Source organism: Euwallacea fornicatus, unplaced genomic scaffold, assembly GCF_040115645.1.
Source record: "Euwallacea fornicatus isolate EFF26 unplaced genomic scaffold, ASM4011564v1 scaffold_50, whole genome shotgun sequence".
Classification (NCBI taxonomy): Eukaryota; Metazoa; Arthropoda; class Insecta; order Coleoptera; family Curculionidae; genus Euwallacea; species Euwallacea fornicatus.
Window position 1 is genome coordinate 870,077 of NW_027096018.1, and position 16,889 is coordinate 886,965.

Below are 16,889 nucleotides of genomic sequence, written 5' to 3' on the forward strand. Positions count from 1 at the left end.
CTCAAACACACAACTTGTGTGACTTTTCAAACTTTGAAGCTCGATAACTTCGGCAAATAAGTACCAAATTCCTTAAACAAAGTGTCAAATTAATCACCTCGACGAGATTTTGAAGATGTCACAACACATCAGAATTGCATCTTGTTGAACTTCCAAAAAAAATAGTACTTTATGTGCTCAAACACACAACTTGTGTGACTTTTCAAACTTTGAAGCTCGATAACTTCGGCAAATGAGGACCAAATTTCTTAAACAAAGTGTCAAATTAATCAGCTCGACGAGATCTTTAACATGACACAACACATCAGATTTGCATCTTGTTGAAATTCCAAGAAAAATAGTACTTTATGTGCTCAAACACACAACTTGTGTGACTTTTCAAACTTTGAAGCTCGATAACTTCGGCAAATGTGGACCAAATTTGTTAAACAGAGTGTCAAATTAATCAGCTCGACGAGATCTTTAACATGACACAACACATCAGAATTGCATCTTGTTGAACTTCCAAGAAAAATAGTACTTTATGTGCTCAAACACACAACTTTTGTGACTTTTCAAACTTTAAAGCTCGATAACTTCGGCAAATGAGGACCAAATTCCTTAAACAAAGTGTCAAATTAATCAGCTCGACGAGATTTTGAAGATGTCACAACACATCAGAATTGCATCTTGTTGAACTTCCAAGAAAAATAGTACTTTATGTGCTCAAACACACAACTTTTGTGACTTTTCAAACTTTGAAGCTCGATAACTTCGGCAAATGAGGACCAAATCTGTTAAACAGAGTGTCAAATTAATCAGCTCGACGAGATGTTGAAGATGTCACAACACATCAGAATTGCATCTTGTTGAACTTCCAAGAAAAATAGTACTTTATGTGCTCAAAAACACAACTTGTGTGACTTTTCAAACTTTGAAGCTCGATAACTTCGGCAAATAAGTACCAAATTCCTTAAACAAAGTGTCAAATTAATCACCTCGACGAGATTTTGAAGATGTCACAACACATCAGAATTGCATCTTGTTGAACTTCCAAGAAAAATAGTACTTTATGTGCTCAAACACACAACTTGTGTGACTTTTCAAACTTTGAAGCTCGATAACTTCGGCGAATGTGGACCAAATTTGTTAAACAAAGTGTCAAATTAATCAGCTCTACGAGATCTTTAACATGACACAACACATCAGAATTGCATCTTGTTGAACTTCCAAGAAAAATAGTACTTTATGTGCTCAAACACACAACTTTTGTGACTTTTCAAACTTTAAAGCTCGATAACTTCGGCAAATAAGTACCAAATTCCTTAAACAAAGTGTCAAATTAATCACCTCGACGAGATTTTGAAGATGTCACAACACATCAGAATTGCATCTTGTTGAACTTCCAAGAAAAATAGTACTTTATGTGCTCAAACACACAACTTGTGTGACTTTTCAAACTTTGAAGCTCGATAACTTCGGCGAATGTGGACCAAATTTGTTAAACAAAGTGTCAAATTAATCAGCTCTACGAGATCTTTAACATGACACAACACATCAGAATTGCATCTTGTTGAACTTCCAAGAAAAATAGTACTTTATGTGCTCAAACACACAACTTTTGTGACTTTTCAAACTTTAAAGCTCGATAACTTCGGCAAATGAGGACCAAATTCCTTAAACAAAGTGTCAAATTAATCAGCTCGACGAGATTTTGAAGATGTCACAACACATCAGAATTGCATCTTGTTGAACTTCCAAGAAATATAGTACTTTATGTGCTCAAACACACAACTTTTGTGACTTTTCAAACTTTGAAGCTCGATAACTTCGGCAAATGAGGACCAAATCTGTTAAACAGAGTGTCAAATTAATCAGCTCGACGAGATTTTGAAGATGTCACAACACATCAGAATTGCATCTTGTTGAACTTCCAAGAAAAATAGTACTTTATGTGCTCAAACACACAACTTGTTTGACTTTTCAAACTTTGAAGCTCGATAACTTCGGCAAATAAGTACCAAATTCCTTAAACAAAGTGTCAAATTAATCACCTCGACGAGATTTTGAAGATGTCACAACACATCAGAATTGCATCTTGTTGAACTTCCAAAAAAAATAGTACTTTATGTGCTCAAACACACAACTTGTGTGACTTTTCAAACTTTGAAGCTCGATAACTTCGGCAAATGAGGACCAAATTTCTTAAACAAAGTGTCAAGTTAATCAGCTCGACGAGATCTTTAACATGACACAACACATCAGATTTGCATCTTGTTGAAATTCCAAGAAAAATACTACTTTATGTGCTCAAACACACAACTTGTGTGACTTTTCAAACTTTGAAGCTCGATAACTTCGGCAAATAAGTACCAAATTCCTTAAACAAAGTGTCAAATTAATCACCTCGACGAGATCTTTAACATGACACAACACATCAGAATTGCATCTTGTTGAACTTCCAAGAAAAATAGTACTTTATGTGATCAATCACACAACTTTTGAGACTTTTCAAACTTTGAAGCTCGATAACTTCGGCAAATGAGGACCAAATTTGTTAAACAAAGTGTCAAATTAATCAGCTCGACGAGATCTTTAACATGACACAACACATCAGAATTGCATCTTGTTGAACTTCCAAGAAAAATAGTACTTTATGTGCTCAAACACACAACTTGTGTGACTTTTCAAACTTTGAAGCTCGATAACTTCGGCAAATAAGTACCAAATTCCTTAAACAAAGTGTCAAATTAATCACCTCGACGAGATTTTGAAGATGTCAGTACACATCAGAATTGCATCTTGTTGAACTTCCAAGAAAAATAGTACTTTATGTGCTCAAACACACAACTTGTGTGACTTTTCAAACTTTGAAGCTCGATAACTTCGGCAAATGTGGACCAAATTTGTTAAACAGAGTGTCAAATTAATCAGCTCGACGAGATCTTTAACATGACACAACACATCAGAATTGCATCTTGTTGAACTTCCAAGAAAAATAGTACTTTATGTGCTCAAACACACAACTTTTGTGACTTTTCAAACTTTAAAGCTCGATAACTTCGGCAAATAAGTACCAAATTCCTTAAACAAAGTGTCAAATTAATCACCTCGACGAGATTTTGAAGATGTCACAACACATCAGAATTGCATCTTGTTGAACTTCCAAGAAAAATAGTACTTTATGTGCTCAAACACACAACTTGTGTGACTTTTCAAACTTTGAAGCTCGATAACTTCGGCGAATGTGGACCAAATTTGTTAAACAAAGTGTCAAATTAATCAGCTCTACGAGATCTTTAACATGACACAACACATCAGAATTGCATCTTGTTGAACTTCCAAGAAAAATAGTACTTTATGTGCTCAAACACACAACTTTTGTGACTTTTCAAACTTTAAAGCTCGATAACTTCGGCAAATGAGGACCAAATTCCTTAAACAAAGTGTCAAATTAATCAGCTCGACGAGATTTTGAAGATGTCACAACACATCAGAATTGCATCTTGTTGAACTTCCAAGAAATATAGTACTTTATGTGCTCAAACACACAACTTTTGTGACTTTTCAAACTTTGAAGCTCGATAACTTCGGCAAATGAGGACCAAATCTGTTAAACAGAGTGTCAAATTAATCAGCTCGACGAGATTTTGAAGATGTCACAACACATCAGAATTGCATCTTGTTGAACTTCCAAGAAAAATAGTACTTTATGTGCTCAAACACACAACTTGTTTGACTTTTCAAACTTTGAAGCTCGATAACTTCGGCAAATAAGTACCAAATTCCTTAAACAAAGTGTCAAATTAATCACCTCGACGAGATTTTGAAGATGTCACAACACATCAGAATTGCATCTTGTTGAACTTCCAAAAAAAATAGTACTTTATGTGCTCAAACACACAACTTGTGTGACTTTTCAAACTTTGAAGCTCGATAACTTCGGCAAATGAGGACCAAATTTCTTAAACAAAGTGTCAAGTTAATCAGCTCGACGAGATCTTTAACATGACACAACACATCAGATTTGCATCTTGTTGAAATTCCAAGAAAAATACTACTTTATGTGCTCAAACACACAACTTGTGTGACTTTTCAAACTTTGAAGCTCGATAACTTCGGCAAATGAGGACCAAATTCCTTAAACAAAGTGTCAAATTAATCAGCTCGACGAGATTTTGAAGATGTCACAACACATCAGAATTGCATCTTGTTGAACTTCCAAGAAAAATAGTACTTTATGTGCTCAAACACACAACTTGTGTGACTTTTCAAACTTTGAAGCTCGATAACTTCGGCAAATAAGTACCAAATTCCTTAAACAAAGTGTCAAATTAATCAGCTCGACGAGGTTATGAAGATGTCACAACACATCATGATTACATCTTGTTGAACTTCCAAGAAAAATAGTACTTTATGTGCTCAAACACACAACTTTTGTGACTTTTCAAACTTTGAAGCTCGATAACTTCGGCAAATGAGGACCAAATTTCTTAAACAAAGTGTCAAATTAATCAGCTCGGCGAGATCTTTAACATGACACAACACATCAGATTTGCATCTTGTTGAAATTCCAAGAAAAATAGTACTTTATGTGCTCAAACACACAACTTGTGTGACTTTTCAAACTTTGAAGCTCGATAACTTCGGCAAATGTGGACCAAATTTGTTAAACAGAGTGTCAAATTAATCAGCTCGACGAGATCTTTCACATGACACAACACATCAGAATTGCATCTTGTTGAACTTCCAAGAAAAATAGTACTTTATGTGCTCAAACACACAACTTTTGTGACTTTTCAAACTTTAAGCTCGATAACTTCGGCAAATGAGGACCAAATTCCTTAAACAAAGTGTCAAATTAATCAGCTCGACGAGATTTTGAAGATGTCACAACACATCAGAATTGCATCTTGTTGAACTTCCAAGAAAAATAGTACTTTATGTGCTCAAACACACAACTTTTGTGACTTTTCAAACTTTGAAGCTCGATAACTTCGGCAAATGAGGACCAAATCTGTTAAACAGAGTGTCAAATTAATCAGCTCGACGAGATTTTGAAGATGTCACAACACATCAGAATTGCATCTTGTTGAACTTCCAAGAAAAATAGTACTTTATGTGCTCAAACACACAACTTGTGTGACTTTTCAAACTTTGAAGCTCGATAACTTCGGCAAATAAGTACCAAATTCCTTAAACAAAGTGTCAAATTAATCACCTCGACGAGATTTTGAAGATGTCACAACACATCAGAATTGCATCTTGTTGAACTTCCAAGAAAAATAGTACTTTATGTGCTCAAACACACAACTTTTGTGACTTTTCAAACTTTGAAGCTCGATAACTTCGGCAAATGAGGACCAAATCTGTTAAACAGAGGGTCAAATTAATCAGCTCGACGAGATTTTGAAGATGTCACAACACATCAGAATTGCATCTTGTTGAACTTCCAAGAAAAATAGTACTTTATGTGCTCAAACACACAACTTGTGTGACTTTTCAAACTTTGAAGCTCGATATCTTCGGCAAATGTGGACCAAATTTGTTAAACAGAGTGTCAAATTAATCAGCTCGACGAGATTTTGAAGATGTCACAACACATCAGAATTGCATCTTGTTGAACTTCCAAGAAAAATAGTACTTTATGTGCTCAAACACACAACTTGTGTGACTTTTCAAACTTTGAAGCTCGATAACTTCGGCAAATGTGGACCAAATTTGTTAAACAGAGTGTCAAATTAATCAGCTCGACGAGATCTTTCACATGACACAACACATCAGAATTGCATCTTGTTGAACTTCCAAGAAAAATAGTACTTTATGTGCTCAAACACACAACTTGTGTGACTTTTCAAACTTTGAAGCTCGATAACTTCGGCAAATGTGGACCAAATTCCTTAAACAAAGTGTCAAATTAATCAGATCGACGAGATTTTGAAGATGTCACAACACATCAGAATTGCATCTTGTTGAACTTCCAAGAAAAATAGTACTTTATGTGCTCAAACACACAACTTGTGTGACTTTTCAAACTTTGAAGCTCGATATCTTCGGCAAATGTGGACCAAATTTGTTAAACAGAGTGTCAAATTAATCAGCTCGACGAGATTTTGAAGATGTCACAACACATCAGAATTGCATCTTCTTGAACTTCCAAGAAAAATAGTACTTTATGTGCTCAAACACACAACTTGTGTGACTTTTCAAACTTTGAAGCTCGATAACTTCGGAGAATGTGGACCAAATTTGTTAAACAAAGTATCAAATTAATCAGGTCGACGAGATTTTGAAGATGTCACAACACATCAGAATTGCATCTTGTTGAACTTCCAAGAAAAATAGTACTTTATGTGCTCAAACACACAACTTGTGTGACTTTTCAAACTTTGAAGCTCGATAACTTCGGCAAATGAGGACCAAATTCCTTAAACAAAGTGTCAAATTAATCAGCTCGACGAGATTTTGAAGATGTCACAACACATCAGAATTGCATCTTGTTGAACTTCCAAGAAAAATAGTACTTTATGTGCTCAAACACACAACTTGTGTGACTTTTCAAACTTTGAAGCTCGATAACTTCGGCAAATAAGTACCAAATTCCTTAAACAAAGTGTCAAATTAATCACCTCGACGAGATTTTGAAGATGTCACAACACATCAGAATTGCATCTTGTTGAACTTCCAAGAAAAATAGTACTTTATGTGCTCAAACACACAACTTGTGTGACTTTTCAAACTTTGAAGCTCGATAACTTCGGCAAATGAGGACCAAATCTGTTAAACAGAGGGTCAAATTAATCAGCTCGACGAGATCTTTAACATGACACAACACATCAGAATTGCATCTTGTTGAACTTCCAAGAAAAATAGTACTTTATGTGCTCAAACACACAACTTGTGTGACTTTTCAAACTTTGAAGCTCGATAACTTCGGCAAATGTGGACCAAATTCCTTAAACAAAGTGTCAAATTAATCAGCTCGACGAGATTTTGAAGATGTCACAACACATCAGAATTGCATCTTGTTGAACTTCCAAGAAAAATAGTACTTTAAGTGCTCAAACACACAACTTTTGTGACTTTTCAAATTTTGAAGCTCGATAACTTCGGGAATTGTGGACCAAATTTCTTAAACAAAGTGCCAAATTAATCAGCTCCACGAGATTTTGAACATGTCACAACACATCATGATTACATCTTGTTGAACTTCCACGAAAAATAGTACTTTATGTGCTCAAACACACAACTTTTGTGACTTTTCAAACTTTGAAGCTCGATAACTTCGGCAAATAAGTACCAAATTCCTTAAACAAAGTGTCAAATTAATCAGCTCGACGAGGTTATGAAGATGTCACAACACATCATGATTACATCTTGTTGAACTTCCAAGGAAAATAGTACTTTATGTGCTCAAACACACAATTTTTGTGACTTTTCAAACTTTGAAGCTCGATAACTTCGGCAAATGAGGACCAAATTTCTTAAACAAAGTGTCAAATTAATCAGCTCGGCGAGATCTTTAACATGACACAACACATCAGATTTGCATCTTGTTGAAATTCCAAGAAAAATAGTACTTTATGTGCTCAAACACACAACTTGTGTGACTTTTCAAACTTTGAAGCTCGATAACTTCGGCAAATGTGGACCAAATTTGTTAAACAGAGTGTCAAATTAATCAGCTCGACGAGATCTTTCACATGACACAACACATCAGAATTGCATCTTGTTGAACTTCCAAGAAAAATAGTACTTTATGTGCTCAAACACACAACTTTTGTGACTTTTCAAACTTTAAAGCTCGATAACTTCGGCAAATGAGGACCAAATTCCTTAAACAAAGTGTCAAATTAATCAGCTCGACGAGATTTTGAAGATGTCACAACACATCAGAATTGCATCTTGTTGAACTTCCAAGAAAAATAGTACTTTATGTGCTCAAACACACAACTTTTGTGACTTTTCAAACTTTGAAGCTCGATAACTTCGGCAAATGAGGACCAAATCTGTTAAACAGAGTGTCAAATTAATCAGCTCGACGAGATTTTGAAGATGTCACAACACATCAGAATTGCATCTTGTTGAACTTCCAAGAAAAATAGTACTTTATGTGCTCAAACACACAACTTGTGTGACTTTTCAAACTTTGAAGCTCGATAACTTCGGCAAATAAGTACCAAATTCCTTAAACAAAGTGTCAAATTAATCACCTCGACGAGATTTTGAAGATGTCACAACACATCAGAATTGCATCTTGTTGAACTTCCAAAAAAAATAGTACTTTATGTGCTCAAACACACAACTTGTGTGACTTTTCAAACTTTGAAGCTCGATAACTTCGGCAAATGAGGACCAAATTTCTTAAACAAAGTGTCAAATTAATCAGCTCGACGAGATCTTTAACATGACACAACACATCAGAATTGCATCTTGTTGAACTTCCAAGAAAAATAGTACTTTATGTGCTCAAACACACAACTTGTGTGACTTTTCAAACTTTGAAGCTCGATATCTTCGGCAAATGTGGACCAAATTTGTTAAACAGAGTGTCAAATTAATCAGCTCGACGAGATTTTGAAGATGTCACAACACATCAGAATTGCATCTTGTTGAACTTCCAAGAAAAATAGTACTTTATGTGCTCAAACACACAACTTGTGTGACTTTTCAAACTTTGAAGCTCGATAACTTCGGCAAATGTGGACCAAATTTGTTAAACAGAGTGTCAAATTAATCAGCTCGACGAGATCTTTCACATGACACAACACATCAGAATTGCATCTTGTTGAACTTCCAAGAAAAATAGTACTTTATGTGCTCAAACACACAACTTGTGTGACTTTTCAAACTTTGAAGCTCGATAACTTCGGCAAATGTGGACCAAATTCCTTAAACAAAGTGTCAAATTAATCAGATCGACGAGATTTTGAAGATGTCACAACACATCAGAATTGCATCTTGTTGAACTTCCAAGAAAAATAGTACTTTATGTGCTCAAACACACAACTTGTGTGACTTTTCAAACTTTGAAGCTCGATATCTTCGGCAAATGTGGACCAAATTTGTTAAACAGAGTGTCAAATTAATCAGCTCGACGAGATTTTGAAGATGTCACAACACATCAGAATTGCATCTTGTTGAACTTCCAAGAAAAATAGTACTTTATGTGCTCAAACACACAACTTGTGTGACTTTTCAAACTTTGAAGCTCGATAACTTCGGAGAATGTGGACCAAATTTGTTAAACAAAGTATCAAATTAATCAGGTCGACGAGATTTTGAAGATGTCACAACACATCAGAATTGCATCTTGTTGAACTTCCAAGAAAAATAGTACTTTATGTGCTCAAACACACAACTTGTGTGACTTTTCAAACTTTGAAGCTCGATAACTTCGGCAAATGAGGACCAAATTCCTTAAACAAAGTGTCAAATTAATCAGCTCGACGAGATTTTGAAGATGTCACAACACATCAGAATTGCATCTTGTTGAACTTCCAAGAAAAATAGTACTTTATGTGCTCAAACACACAACTTGTGTGACTTTTCAAACTTTGAAGCTCGATAACTTCGGCAAATGAGGACCAAATCTGTTAAACAGAGGGTCAAATTAATCAGCTCGACGAGATCTTTAACATGACACAACACATCAGAATTGCATCTTGTTGAACTTCCAAGAAAAATAGTACTTTATGTGCTCAAACACACAACTTGTGTGACTTTTCAAACTTTGAAGCTCGATAACTTCGGCAAATGTGGACCAAATTCCTTAAACAAAGTGTCAAATTAATCAGCTCGACGAGATTTTGAAGATGTCACAACACATCAGAATTGCATCTTGTTGAACTTCCAAGAAAAATAGTACTTTAAGTGCTCAAACACACAACTTTTGTGACTTTTCAAATTTTGAAGCTCGATAACTTCGGGAATTGTGGACCAAATTTCTTAAACAAAGTGCCAAATTAATCAGCTCCACGAGATTTTGAACATGTCACAACACATCATGATTACATCTTGTTGAACTTCCACGAAAAATAGTACTTTATGTGCTCAAACACACAACTTTTGTGACTTTTCAAACTTTGAAGCTCGATAGCTTCGGCAAATGAGGACCAAATTTATTAAACAGAGTGTCAAATTAATCACCGCAACGAGATTTTGAAGATGTCACAACACATCGTGATTGCATCTTGTTGAACTTCCAAGAAAAATAGTACTTTATGTGCTCAAACACACAATTTTTGTGACTTTTCAAACTTTGAAGCTCGATAACTTTGGCAAATGTGGACCAAATTTCTTAAACAAAGTGTCAAAGTAAGCACCTCAACGAGATTTTGAAGATGTCACAACACATCATGATTACATCTTGTTGAAATTCCAAGAAAAATAGTACTTTATGTGCTCAAACACACATATTTTTTTGACTTTTCAAATTTTGAAGCTCGATAACTTCCGCAAATGTGGACCAAATTTCTTAAACAAAGTGTCAAAGTAATCACCTCAACGAGATTTTGAAGATGTCACAACACATCGTGATTGCATCTTGTTGAACTTCCAAGAAAAATAGTACTTTATGTGCTCAAACACACATATTTTGTGACTTTTCAAATTTTGAAGCTCGATAACTTCCGCAAATGTGGACCAAATTTCTTAAACAAAGTGTCAAAGTAATCACCTCAACGAGATTTTGAAGATGTCACAACACATCATGATTACATCTTGTTGAAATTCCAAGAAAAATAGTACTTTATGTGCTCAAACACACATATTTTTTTGACTTTTCAAATTTTGAAGCTCGATAACTTCCGCAAATGTGGACCAAATTTCTTAAACAAAGTGTCAAAGTAATCACCTCAACGAGATTTTGAAGATGTCACAACACATCGTGATTGCATCTTGTTGAACTTCCAAGAAAAATAGTACTTTATGTGCTCAAACACACAACTTTTGTGACTTTTCAAATTTTGAAGCTCGATAACTTTGGCAAATGTGGACCAAATTTGTTAACCAAAGTGTCAAATTAATCAGCTCGACGAGATCTTTAAAATGACACAACAATTCATGATTGCATCTTGTTGAATTTCCAAGAAAAATAGTACTTTATGTGCTCAAACACACATATTTTGTGACTTTTCAAATTTTGAAGCTCGATAACTTCCGCAAATGTGGACCAAATTTCTTAAACAAAGTGTCAAAGTAATCACCTCAACGAGATTTTGAAGATGTCACAACACATCGTGATTGCATCTTGTTGAACTTCCAAGAAAAATAGTACTTTATGTGCTCAAACACACAACTTTTGTGACTTTTCAAATTTTGAAGCTCGATAACTTTGGCAAATGTGGACCAAATTTGTTAACCAAAGTGTCAAATTAATCAGCTCGACGAGATCTTTAAAATGACACAACAATTCATGATTGCATCTTGTTGAATTTCCAAGAAAAATAGTACTTTATGTGCTCAAACACACATATTTTGTGACTTTTCAAATTTTGAAGCTCGATAACTTCGGCAAATGTGGACCAAATTTCTTAAACAAAGTGTCAAAGTAAGCACCTCAACGAGATTTTGAAGATGTCACAACACATCATGATTACATCTTGTTGAAATTCCAAGAAAAATAGTACTTTATGTGCTCAAACACACATATTTTTTTGACTTTTCAAATTTTGAAGCTCGATAACTTCCGCAAATGTGGACCAAATTTCTTAAACAAAGTGTCAAAGTAATCACCTCAACGAGATTTTGAAGATGTCACAACACATCGTGATTGCATCTTGTTGAACTTCCAAGAAAAATAGTACTTTATGTGCTCAAACACACAACTTTTGTGACTTTTCAAATTTTGAAGCTCGATAACTTTGGCAAATGTGGACCAAATTTGTTAACCAAAGTGTCAAATTAATCAGCTCGACGAGATCTTTAAAATGACACAACAATTCATGATTGCATCTTGTTGAATTTCCAAGAAAAATAGTACTTTATGTGCTCAAACACATATATTTTGTGACTTTTCAAATTTTGAAGCTCGATAACTTCGGCAAATGAGGACCAAATTTGTTAACCAAAGTGTCAAATTAATCAGCTCGACGAGGTTATGAAGATGTCACAACACATCATGATTACATCTTGTTGAATTTCCAAGAAAAATAGTACTTTAAGTGCACAAACACACAACTTTTGTGTCTTTTCAAATTTTGAAGCTCGATAACTTTGGCAAATGTGTACCAAATTTGTTAAACAGAGTGTCAAATTAATCAGCTCGACTAGATTTTGAATATGTCACAACACATCATGATTGCATCTTGTTGAATTTCCAAGAAAAATAGTACTCTATGAGCTCAAACACACAACTTTTGTGACCTTTCAATCTTTGAATCTCGATAACTTTGGCAAATGTGTACCAAATTTGTTAAACAGAGTGTCAAATTAATCAGCTCGACGAGATCTTTAAAATGACACAACAATTCATGATTGCATCTTGTTGAATTTCCAAGAAAAATAGTACTTTATGTGCTCAAACACACATATTTTGTGACTTTTCAAATTTTGAAGCTCGATAACTTCGGCAAATGTGTACCAAATTTCTTAAACAAAGTGTCAAAGTAATCACCTCAACGAGATTTTGGAGATGTCACAACACATCATGATTACATCTTGTTGAACTTCCAAGAAAAATAGTACTTTATGTGCTCAAACACACATATTTTGTGACTTTTCAAATTAATCAGCTCGACGAGGATATGAAGATGTCACAACACGTCATGATTACATCTTGTTGAATTTCCAAGAAAAATAGTACTTTATGTGCTCAAACACACAACTTTTGTGACTTTTCCAATTTTGAAGCTCGATAACTTTGGCAAATGTGTACCAAATTTGTTAAACAGGGTGTCAAATTAATCAGCTCGACGAGATTTTGAAGATGTCACAACAATTCATGATTACATCTTGTTGAAATTCCAAGAAAAATAGTACTTTATGTGCACAAACACACAACTTTTGTGACTTTTCAAACTTTGAAGCTCGATAACTTCGGCAAATGAGGACCAAATTTGTTAAACAAAGTGTCAAATTAATCAGCTCGACGAGGTTATGAAGATGTCACAACACATCATGATTACATCTTGTTGAACTTCCAAGGAAAATAGTACTTTATGTGCTCAAACACACAATTTTTGTGACTTTTCAAACTTTGAAGCTCGATAGCTTCGGCAAATGTGGACCAAATTTCTTAAACAAAGTGTCAAAGTAATCACCTCAACGAGATTTTGAATATGTCACAACACATCATGATTACATCTTGTTGAACTTCCAAGAAAAATAGTACTTTAAGTGCTCAAACACACAACTTGTGTGACTTTTCAAATTTTGAAGCTCGATAACTTTGGCAAATGTGTACCAAATTTGTTAAACAGGGTGTCAAATTAATCAGCTCGACGAGATCTTTAAAATGACACAACAATTCATGATTGCATCTTGTTGAATTTCCAAGAAAAATAGTACTTTATGTGCTCAAACACACATATTTTGTGACTTTTCAAATTTTGAAGCTCGATAACTTCGGCAAATGTGGACCAAATTTCTTAAACAAAGTGTCAAAGTAAGCACCTCAACGAGATTTTGAAGATGTCACAACACATCATGATTACATCTTGTTGAAATTCCAAGAAAAATAGTACTTTATGTGCTCAAACACACATATTTTTTTGACTTTTCAAATTTTGAAGCTCGATAACTTCCGCAAATGTGGACCAAATTTCTTAAACAAAGTGTCAAAGTAATCACCTCAACGAGATTTTGAAGATGTCACAACACATCGTGATTGCATCTTGTTGAACTTCCAAGAAAAATAGTACTTTATGTGCTCAAACACACAACTTTTGTGACTTTTCAAATTTTGAAGCTCGATAACTTTGGCAAATGTGGACCAAATTTGTTAACCAAAGTGTCAAATTAATCAGCTCGACGAGATCTTTAAAATGACACAACAATTCATGATTGCATCTTGTTGAATTTCCAAGAAAAATAGTACTTTATGTGCTCAAACACATATATTTTGTGACTTTTCAAATTTTGAAGCTCGATAACTTCGGCAAATGAGGACCAAATTTGTTAACCAAAGTGTCAAATTAATCAGCTCGACGAGGTTATGAAGATGTCACAACACATCATGATTACATCTTGTTGAATTTCCAAGAAAAATAGTACTTTAAGTGCACAAACACACAACTTTTGTGTCTTTTCAAATTTTGAAGCTCGATAACTTTGGCAAATGTGTACCAAATTTGTTAAACAGAGTGTCAAATTAATCAGCTCGACTAGATTTTGAATATGTCACAACACATCATGATTGCATCTTGTTGAATTTCCAAGAAAAATAGTACTCTATGAGCTCAAACACACAACTTTTGTGACCTTTCAATCTTTGAATCTCGATAACTTTGGCAAATGTGTACCAAATTTGTTAAACAGAGTGTCAAATTAATCAGCTCGACGAGATCTTTAAAATGACACAACAATTCATGATTGCATCTTGTTGAATTTCCAAGAAAAATAGTACTTTATGTGCTCAAACACACATATTTTGTGACTTTTCAAATTTTGAAGCTCGATAACTTCGGCAAATGTGTACCAAATTTCTTAAACAAAGTGTCAAAGTAATCACCTCAACGAGATTTTGGAGATGTCACAACACATCATGATTACATCTTGTTGAACTTCCAAGAAAAATAGTACTTTATGTGCTCAAACACACATATTTTGTGACTTTTCAAATTAATCAGCTCGACGAGGATATGAAGATGTCACAACACATCATGATTACATCTTGTTGAATTTCCAAGAAAAATAGTACTTTATGTGCTCAAACACACAACTTTTGTGACTTTTCCAATTTTGAAGCTCGATAACTTTGGCAAATGTGTACCAAATTTGTTAAACAGGGTGTCAAATTAATCAGCTCGACGAGATTTTGAAGATGTCACAACAATTCATGATTACATCTTGTTGAAATTCCAAGAAAAATAGTACTTTATGTGCACAAACACACAACTTTTGTGACTTTTCAAACTTTGAAGCTCGATAACTTCGGCAAATGAGGACCAAATTTGTTAAACAAAGTGTCAAATTAATCAGCTCGACGAGGTTATGAAGATGTCACAACACATCATGATTACATCTTGTTGAACTTCCAAGGAAAATAGTACTTTATGTGCTCAAACACACAATTTTTGTGACTTTTCAAACTTTGAAGCTCGATAGCTTCGGCAAATGTGGACCAAATTTCTTAAACAAAGTGTCAAAGTAATCACCTCAACGAGATTTTGAATATGTCACAACACATCATGATTACATCTTGTTGAACTTCCAAGAAAAATAGTACTTTATGTGCTCAAACACACAAATTTTGTGACTTTTCCAATTTTGAAGCTCGATAACTTCGGCAAATGAGGACCAAATTTGTTAACCAAAGTGTCAAAGTAATCACCTCAACGAGATTTTGAAGATGTCACAACACATCATGATTACATCTTGTTGAACTTCCAAGAAAAATAGTACTTTATGTGCTCAAACACACATATTTTGTGACTTTTCAAATTTTGAAGCTCGATAACTTCGGCAAATGTGGACCAAATTTCTTAAACAAAGTGTCAAAGTAATCACCTCAACGAGATTTTGGAGATGTCACAACACATCATGATTACATCTTGTTGAACTTCCAAGAAAAATAGTACTTTATGTGCTCAAACACACAAATTTTGTGACTTTTCCAATTTTGAAGCTCGATAACTTCGGCAAATGAGGACCAAATTTGTTAACCAAAGTGTCAAAGTAATCACCTCAACGAGATTTTGGAGATGTCACAACACATCATGATTACATCTTGTTGAACTTCCAAGAAAAATAGTACTTTATGTGCTCAAACACACATATTTTGTGACTTTTCAAATTTTGAAGCTCGATAACTTCGGCAAATGTGGACCAAATTTCTTAAACAAAGTGTCAAAGTAATCACCTCAACGAGATTTTGGAGATGTCACAACACATCATGATTACATCTTGTTGAACTTCCAAGAAAAATAGTACTTTATGTGCTCAAACACACAAATTTTGTGACTTTTCAAATTAATCAGCTCGACGAGGATATGAAGATGTCACAATACATCATGATTACATCTTGTTGAACTTCCAAGAAAAATAGTACTTTAAGTGCTCAAACACACAACTTTTGTGACTTTTCAAATTTTGAAGCTCGATAACTTCGGGATTTGTGGACCAAATTTCTTAAACAAAGTGCCAAATTAATCAGCTCCACGAGATTTTGAACATGTCACAACACATCATGATTACATCTTGTTGAACTTCCACGAAAAATAGTACTTTATGTGCTCAAACACACAACTTTTGTGACTTTTCAAACTTTGAAGCTCGATAACTTTGGCAAATGTGGACCAAATTTGTTAACCAAAGTGTCAAATTTATCACCTCAACGAGATTTTGAAGATGTCACAACACATCATGACTACATCTTGTTGAACTTCCAAGAAAAATAGTACTTTAAGTGCTCAAACACACAACTTTTGTGACTTTTCAAATTTTGAAGCTCGATAACTTCGGGAATTGTGGACCAAATTTCTTAAACAAAGTGCCAAATTAATCAGCTCCACGAGATTTTGAACATGTCACAACACATCATGATTACATCTTGTTGAACTTCCAAGAAAAATAGTACTTTATGTGCTCAAACACACAACTTTTGTGACTTTTCAAACTTTGAAGCTCGATAGCTTCGGCAAATGAGGACCAAATTTATTAAACAGAGTGTCAAATTAATCACCGCAACGAGATTTTGAAGATGTCACAACACATCGTGATTGCATCTTGTTGAACTTCCAAGAAAAATA